Below are 9,715 nucleotides of genomic sequence, written 5' to 3' on the forward strand. Positions count from 1 at the left end.
AGAGTCTACACTTCTATGATTCCCTTACAGGCAGGACGGAGGAAATCTTGGGGTAGAAAATTCCTTTTCGCTCGTCCAAGGGGTGCCCCAAAAGATACCAGCGGAGAGAAGCTGCAAGCAATCCCCGCTGGAGAGAGGAACGGAGGGAGCAGCAACTTCTGCAGGAAACAAAGAGGCGGAGAAGAACTTGCGAGGGAGGGACGGAGAGGTCTCCCCCAGCCCCGCTCAATACGCCTCCAGAGCTGGCCTTGGGTTCAGCGTCTCTGAAGGCCAGATCAAACATGGCACCTGCGCCACACACAGGTCAGGCATCTGCAAAGGACATCCTGCTGGCATGATCAAAGGGATGGAGAGACTGAAGAAAGGGGGCAGCGTTTAGGTCTTTTCAGTTCAGAGAAAAGGCAATATAAAAAAATTCCTTCAGTAGCACCTTAAAGACCAACTAAGTTTTTATTTTGGTATGAGCTTTCGTGTGCATGCACACTTCTTCAGATACAGTGAAATGGAAGTTTCCAGGCACTTATGTAGAGAAGGGGTGGGGAGGGGTGGGGATGGGGATGGGGGATCACTCAGAAGGGTGGTGGAAATGGGTGATTGACTGACTGATAGCTGTTGATGACCGCAAACGACTGCAAATGGTTTTGCATGAAAAAGCAAGGGTTGAGATGGCTGAAGATCGCTTATCATGTATAATGAGATAAGAACCCGATATCTCTGTTCAAACCAGGTCCCTCCATGGTTTTGAGCTTGGTGATAAGTTGCAATTCAGCAACTTCTCTTTCCAGTCTATTTCTGAAATTCTTTTGTAGAGAGAAGAACTGGAAAGAGAAGTTGCTGAATTGCAACTTATCACCAAGCTCAAAACCATGGAGGGACCTGGTTTGAACAGAGATATCGGGTTCTTATCTCATTATACATGATAAGCGATCTTCAGCCATCTCAACCCTTGCTTTTTCATGCAAAACCATTTGCAGTCGTTTGCGGTCATCAACAGCTATCAGTCAGTCAATCACCCATTTCCACCACCCTTCTGAGTGATCCCCCCTCCCCATCCCCACCCCTTCTCTACATAAGTGCCTGGAAACTTCCATTTCACTGTATCTGAAGAAGTGTGCATGCACACGAAAGCTCATACCAAAATAAAAACTTAGTTGGTCTTTAAGGTGCTACTGAAGGAATTTTTTTATTTTACTTCGATCCAGACCAACACGGCTACCTACCTGTAACCAGAGAAAAGGCAAGTTTGAGGTGACCCAACAGATGTTCACAAAATGGTGTCTCCTTCTCTCATAACACCAAGACTTGCTGAAGACCCAACGAAGCTGACGGTTGGAAGATTCGGAACAGGGAAAAGGAAGGACTTCTTCCTGCAGTAAGAGCTGTTCGGCAGTGGAATTTGCTGCCAAGGAGTGTGGTGGAGTCTCCTTCTTTGGAGGTCTTTAAGCAGAGGCTTGACAGACATATGCCAAGAATGCTTTGATGGTGTTTCCTGCTCGGCAGGGGGTTGGACTGGATGGCCCTTGTGGTCTCTTCCAACTCTACGATTCTATGCAGCACAGAGTTATACTGCGGAACTCCCTCCCACAAGAGGAAGTGGTGGCTACCAATCTGGATGGCTTTGAGGATTAGGGAAATTCATGGCTCAGAGGCAGCCATGTTTCTGAATGTCAGAAGAGAGTTTCTTTGTTTTAACTTCTTCTTTTTTACATTTATGTACCACCCTTGTCTTCAAAGCATCTCAAGTTGGCGTACATGCATCTCCTCCCCGTTTCATCCTCACAACAACCCTGTGAGGTAGGTTAGGCAAAGGGATGGGTGAATCCAGCAGCGCTCTCCTTACGTTTTCATCCTCGTCCAATTTCTTGGGGGAAATGGTGGGGTGCCAGACATTCCTGAGACCCCCAAGGCAGCACTCCCCGAGGCTTCTTCAAACAGTCTCCAAGTCCAGTCCCACAAAGAGCACACAGCGTCAGTCTAGTCTGGCCCAGAGGCGTGACAAAAATGAGTTAGTATCCCTTTAAGTGCAGGCCGTTGGTTAATGTTGAGAGAACTGTCTCACACATGCAAACAAATAGGGAAATTAATATGTTAAGGTCCCCATGGCAACATTAACCCTATCCACCCTGGATGCAAGTCGCATTCTTAATTACTGTTGATGCAATTAAATGTACCCTGTAATACAGGCAGTGTGGGGAATTTGCAGAGCTGCAAAAGACTGCAGGCAATGCAGCTGAACAATAACACCCCCAGATCAACCGACAAACATCCCATTTTCCCACCAGTCATTGATTCTTCCCCATTTCGGAATGGGCCCCTGTGCTTCAGCTCCTGTGAATCATTGCTATTGGAAGTCACAGGGCCTGCTTGTGTCCCTGGCCCACATGGGGCATTGGTGAGGGGGAGGGCTCTCTGCACATTCTCAAGGGGACTCTTGCCAGGTTAACTAACTGGTTTATTTATTTTTAAGTTGGTCCAGTTTGATATGGTGGGGGGGAGGCAATCACTTTCAAGACTGGGCTTGCTGCAATCCCCTTCATAATAATAGAAGAGCCTGCTGGATCAGGCCAGTGGCCCATTTAGCCCAGCATCCTGCTCTCACAGGGGCCAACCAGATGCCCAAGGGAAACCAGCAAGCACATTCTCCCTCCTGTGGTTTTCCAGCGAGTGGCATTCAGAAGCATGGCTGCCTCCGGAAATGGAGGCAGAGCTGAGCCATCACGACTACCAGTAGTCGCCATTGATAGCCCTCTCCACCTCCTCGAATTTGTCTCGTCCTCTTTCAAAGCCATCTATGTTGGTGGCCATCCCTGCCTCCTGTGGCAGGGAGTTCCGCAGTTTAACTCTGTGCTGTGTGAAGAAGTCCTTCCTTTTATCTGTCATGAATCTTCTGCCATTCAGCTGCGTTGTACATCCATGAGTTCTAGTGTTAGAAGAGAAGGAGAGAAACTTTCCTCTAGCCACTTTTTTTCATATCCTGCAAAGTTTTGCAAAAGTAGCCCCTATACATACAAGGGAAACTATGGAAAGTTTCTCTCCTTCTCTTCTAAAAGTAGCCCCTGTACATACAGGGAAGGGACGTGGGTGGCGCTGTGGTCTAAACCACTGAGCCTAGGGCTTGCTGATCAGAAGGTCGGTGGTTCAAATCCCTGTGACGGGGTGAGCTCCCGTTGCTCAGTCCCTGCTCCTGCCAACCTAGCAGTTCGAAAGCACGTCAAAGTGCAAGTAGATAAATAGGTACAGCGTTTCCGTGTACTGCGCTGGTTCGCCAGAAGCGGCTTAGTCCTGCTGGCCACATGACTCGGAAGCTGTGTGAGGACAAACGGTGGCTCCCACGGCCTATAGAGCGAGATGAGCGCCGCAACCCCAGAGTCGTCCACGACTGGACCTAATGGTCTGGAGTCCCTTTACCTTCATACAGGGACTTGTGCATGAGAAAGATTGCTTTGGTGCCGTTTTTGTTTTCCTTTAAAAAAAAATCAATATAGAAATCTTATAGAAATAAGAAAGGAAAGGAATATCTAACAGTGTGGCCACCCTCAGACGCCATTCGGTTATTTCAATATTTTTGCTCCATGAAAGAGTCTGGGATGTGCGAAGTGCACTTCTAAGCCAGGAAGCGGTTGGATGTGTCCCACTGGAGAATCGGCCAGTCCATTACTCATCCCCTGAGGGCCTGGGGCTCTTGTGGGACCCTCCTTTTCCTTCCACCGGTTATGAATTATCTAACGAGGGCAGGCGTCCAGCAAAGCCATCGGAGGGAAAGAAACCCTTGGAGGAAAAACACAAAAGACTTGGCTCCTCCGGCTGAGCTCAGCAGGGCGGGAGCCCAAGGGAGAGTTGGAGAACGCTTCCGCCTAACGGGAAACTGCAAAGGAAGAGGTCATTCCTTCCGCTGGGGCCACAGAATCGTAGAGTTCTTGAGTTGGGAGGGACCCCAAAGATCATCTAGCCCAACCCCCCGCGGTGCAGGAATCATGGCTGAAGAATCCCCGACAGGTGGCCACCCAGACCCTGCTGAAAAACCTCAAATGAAAGGCGGGCTTCCACCTTCTAAGGTAGCCAGTTCCACAGTTTAGCAGATCTTCCTGTCAGAAAGTTCTTCCTAATGTTTAGCAGGATTCTCCTGCGGTAACAGAGTTTGGGGGTGCAAGGCTGCTAGAGTTAGGGAATGTTAGAAATTTAGTAAATGGTAGGATTTAGATAATATCTGGAGTATTGACAGGAAGATGCCAAGCCAGTGAAAAATACAGGTTAATCTTCTTTTCCATGCCAGGAGCTCACCTGGGCTAGAAGTCCTTAAGGACACTGTGCAAAAGAAGGTAAAATCATTCCCTCCCCCACCACAACCTCACAATGCCTCATACCAAATGTCTCACAGCATATGTAACTGTAGAATTGAAAACAAAGGTGTTGTTGTTGTTGTTGTTGTTGTTGTTGTTGTTGTTTATTACCCCGCCCATCTGGCTGGGTTTCCCTTTGTTATATATTACCTTTGTTATATATGAAAATCATTCAATAATTTTTGGGGTGAGATGGTAAGTAAACCATTTTGAACTTACCCAAAGTGTGGGGTTTTTCCATGCTGGGGAGGAGGGAAACTTTGAGACTCACTTTAATGGGCACATTTTAAGGGTCTAGCAACTTACAGTGCCATGCTTTGCATTGCTGCATATTTTGTGGTGTCAATTCATAGAATCGTAGAGTTGGAAGGGACCCCGTGGGTCATCTAGTCCAACGCCCTGCAGGGCAGGAATCTCAGCTGAAGCATCCACGACCGACGGCCATCCCATCTCTGCTGGGATTCTCCCACCAACCAGTAGTTGCTCCGAACTTTGATTTTGGCATCTGGAAATTCTCCTTTAATACCTTTTTCTTGAACCGACAACAAGTACTGTTTTACAATGACTGGCCCTGACTCTCCAGGGTTCAATAACAACAGCAGCAATATGGGACGCTAGATGAACTTTTTATGAGGTTTTCACACACCCTCAGTCACAAAAGGGAGGGATTCTTTTGCACATAGCCCTGGAAGTATTAGTGCAAAGTTCTTTAGTTTAGCATGCAAATGTCCACACATGCCCACATTGTTTCTGTGTGCCTCTCTCCTCAATTTCTCTGGCTGCTGCAAGGAGGACGTTCTGCTGCGATAGCGTTTTTTGCCCGCGCACTGAGCGCCCCCTTCCACATCGGCCGGCTCTTTCTGTTTCGATCTCTTTCAGGCTGTGGGCGCTGCCAGGCCGAATCGTTTCTCCCTGGCATCATAACACAGCCTGACATTTCAGCCCCAGTCTGACTTTGGCACTGCAGCAGCCAGCGAACCACAACAACGACAACACACAATCCTCAAACACAGAATTGTTGCCCACAAACTCCCGCCAAAGGCTTATCAGGCAGGCATAATTCCAGATGTGGCGTGATGGAGGGACACACACACACACACTCCTCACACAGTGCTTTTTCTGCCCCTCCAAAAATATTGCTTAGGTTACTTCCTGAAGATGTGACTTCATCCTCTGAGGAAGAAGTGACGTGATAGATGTTTATAATATTATGCATGCTGTAGAGAAAAATGTTCTCCCTCTTTCATGAAACCAGAACTTCTTCCAATGGAGCTGAGTGTTGGAAGATTCAGGACAGATAAAAGAATGGTACATTTAACACCCACCAGATTGGCAAGAATGTGTAAAAAAGAAAAAAGGTATATGTTGGAAGTGTAATGAAAATGAGGGATCCCTTTTCCACATGTGGTGGTCCTGTGAAGTAATTAAGAAATATTGGGAAACTATATATAATGAATTTTAAAATATTTTTTTTAAAAAAAATACTTTCCCGAAAACACCTGAGATTTTCCTCTTGGGGATGGTAACAACAGACCGCAGGAGGGGAGAATGCCAGATCCGTGTAGGAAACTCGCACACAGGACTCAAGCACAAGAGCATTCTCTGTGGTTTCCAGCGACCAGTATTCAGAAGTATTGCTGCTTCTGTCTGTGAATCATAGAATCATAGAATCATAGAGTTGGAAGAGACCACAAGGGCCATCCAGTCCAACCCCCTGCCAAGCAGGAAACATCATCAAAGCATTCTTGACATATGCCTGTCAAGCCTCTGCTTAAAGACCTCAAAAAAAATGAGACTCCGCCACACTCCTTGGTAGCAAATTCCACTGCCGAACAGCTCTTACTGTCAGGAAGTTCTTCCTAATCCTTAGGTGGAATCTTCTTTCTTGAAGTTTGAATCCATTGCTCCGTGTCCGCTTCTCTGGAGCAGCAGAAAACAATCTTTCTCCCTCCTCTATATAACATCCTTTCATATACAGTGGAACCTCGGTTTATGAACACCTCAGTTTATGAATTTTCAGTTTACGAACGCCGCGGACCCATCTGGAATGGATTAATTCACTTTCCATTACTTTCAATGGGAAAGTTCACTTCAGTTTATGAACAGACTTCCGGAACCAATTACACCCATGCTTCGGGTTAAGTACACTTCAGGTTGAGTACTCCGCGGACCTGTCTGGAACGGATTAATCCACTTTCCATTACTTTCATTGGGAAAGTTTGCTTCAGTTTATGAACGCTTCAGTTTAAGTACTCCACGGACCGTCTGGAACAGATTAATCCAATTTCCATTACTTTCAATGGGAAGGTTCGCTTCAGTTTATGAACGCTTCAGTTTATGAACAGACTTCCGGAACCAATTGTGTTCATAAACCGAGGTACCACTGTATTTGAAGGCAGAGCAGAGCCAGCTAGTAGCCATCGATAGCCCTCTCTTCCTCTGTAAATTTGTCCAATCCTCTTTAAAAAGCCATTCAAATTGGTAGGCACCACTGTCTCCAGTGGGAGTGAGTTCCACAGTTTAACACTGCCCTGCACTTCGTTTTATTTCCCCTGAAACTTCCAACATTCGGCTTCATTGGATGCCCACAACTCCTGGAGTTACGAAAGAAGGAAAAAGCCTTTTTTTTCTCTCTCCACCTTCTCCAGGCCATCCTTTTATAAACTTCTATCACATCGCCTTTTCCTCTAAACCAAAAAAGTCCCAGGGCGAGAGCACCTGAAGGCACCTTCCCCTCTTTGCCTGGGGAAATCTCTGGAGTGGCAAAACCCTCCAGCCTGGCTTGTAATATCCGAAAGGTCCCAGAAGAGCCGAGTTATTTGCTCAGATTTTTAATTAATGCAATTGAAAGCCCAGAGTGTTGGGCACGGAGAGAAGAGAGGATGGGAAATTGTCCCTCAGAGGGACACACTCTGACAACCTTGTCATCGCCGATTAGCGGGTAATGACCTCCGTGACGTACGTTGTTATTAATCAAATTAATAAAACTGGTGGTGCGATCCCAGCAGATTGGCTGACTCAGAGTAAAAACAGGCCCCCCGGGGAGGGCCTGGTGCAATGGGAAAGAGGGAGGGGAGGGTGAGGGGGGGCCCTTCCAACAACCCCCCCCCCTTTGCAGCTAATTAAAGCAAATGTTTACCAACAGCTGCAACAAGTCTTTGCAGCAAAGGCAAGGAGATGACCTCCATTTTTGCACGGGGAAAAGGGCAAGCAAAAAAAAAATACTCATTTTCTGCTATCCAAGAATAGACCCGCAAAACCAACACATCTGCGTGTAATGGCATAATTGTCCCAATTTCTGCCTCCCTATGTAAACCTGGGTTTTGTGTGTTTTTCAGAAAGCAGGGTTATTTTAGCAGGAGACAGGCTGGCAGCAAGGAGTCTGCGAACAAGGCACAGCACCCTTCGCAAACTACAGTTCCCAGCAACCTTCGAGGGAAGGCAGGGCTGTTTAAAGGGGTGCCGTAGTGTTTAAAATGTATGGGGCAGAGGGGGGGGCGCTGTGTATCTTTGACAACGGAGTCAGAGAGGGAGATTCTGCTTGCAAAGAACTCTGTACTTTCACTGGAACCCACCCACCCTGAGCTCCGTTGGCCCATCAGAGTCCCCACCGAGCATCGACTCAGGGTCGATGTGCTCATTCCTGGATCGAGATTCCTGCAGAAGGGAGTCACTCCTTCTCATTTGGAAAAGGAACTTATGAGTGCTAACCACTGCAAAAAACACCTGGTGCCTTTTTTTAAAACAGAAAAGCCGATGAAGCACTTTGATTTTAATCAATGGATCCATGATTCAGCCAATTAAAATGTGTATTGCCACGGCTTAATTATGATAATATTTCACCTGCATCACAGCTTCTCATGAAGCCAAGAAAAGAGTGAGGAATATTGGGGTCATTCGCGACAAATCAGTCAGTGCAGAGCCCCTCCATTGCTAGGGACAAACAAGAGCCATTGAAACACAGGTTGAAACACCCTCCCAGTCTCTTCTTTTCCAGGCTAAACATACCCAGCTCCTTCGACCGTTCCTCATCAGGCTTGTTTTCCAGACCCCAGATCAGGCATCCCCAAACTGCGGCCCTCCAGATGTTTTGGTCTACAACTCCCATGATCCCTAGCTAACAGGACCAGTGGTCGGGGAAGATGGGAATTGTAGTCCAAAACATCTGGAGGGCCGAAGTTTGGGGATGCCTGCCCCAGATCATCTTGGTTGCCCTCATCTGCAAACTTTCCAGCTTGTCAACATCCTTCTTAAACTGTGGTGCCCAGAACTGGACACTGGACTCCAGGTGGGGTCTGACCAAGGCAGAAAAGAGCGGTATTTTTATTTCCTTTGTAGTACAAGGCCCCTTGCAGGCAGCAAAGATGCCTCGTTTGCCACAGCTAGCTTGGAGAAGAACAAGAAAATAATAATAATAATATAAAAAAACATAAAAAAGAAACGTGGGCAGTCCCTTTCCAACCTTACAATTCTATGATATGATGATGATGATGATTATTATTATTATTATTATTATTATTAGTGCAAGACAGGAGTGCCTGGCGTGCTATGGTCCATGGGGTCACGAAGAGTCGGACACGACTAAATGACTAAACAACAACATTATTATTATTATTATTCCACCTTTTCCCCAACTGGACTCGAGGCAGTTTGCAGAGAAAAACAGGAAAAGATAAAAACACAGAACAGTCAATCAATAAAATATAATTAAACATTGATAGAATTAAAACCATATGCATTTCTAGAATATGTTTTAAACATAACTGTAATTACAACAATGACCTTAGAAGGGGGTAGTAATAATAATAATAATAATAATAATAATAATAATAATAATAATTATTTATTATTTATACCCCGCCCATCTGGCTGGGTTTCCCCAGCCACTCTGTGCGGCTTCCAACAGAAAAATAAAATACAGTAGCCTTCTGGAGGTTTTTAAGCAGAGTTTGGATGGCCATCTGGCAAGGATCCTTCAGCTGTGATTCCTGCATGAGGGACGCGGGTGGCGCTGTGGTCTAAACCACTGAGCCTCTTGGGCTTGCCGATTGGAAGGTGGACAGTTCAAATCCCCGCAATGGAGTGAGCTCCCATTGCTCTGTCCCAGCTCCTGCCAACCTAGCAGTTTGATGGCACACCAGTACAAGTAAATAAATAGGTACCACTCTGGGGGGAAGGTAAACGGCGTTTCCGTGCGCTCTTGTTTCCGTCACGGTGTTCCGTTGAGCCAGAAGTGGTTTAGTCCTGCTGGCCACATGACCTGGAAAGCTGTCTGTGGATAAACGCCGGCTCCCTGGACCTGAAAAGAGAGATGAGCGCCACAACCAAGTAGTCGCCTTTGACTGGACTTAACCATCCAGGGGTCCTTTACCTTT

Source organism: Zootoca vivipara, chromosome 8 (assembly GCF_965207765.1).
Source record: "Zootoca vivipara chromosome 8, rZooViv2.hap1.1, whole genome shotgun sequence".
NCBI lineage: Eukaryota > Metazoa > Chordata > Lepidosauria > Squamata > Lacertidae > Zootoca > Zootoca vivipara.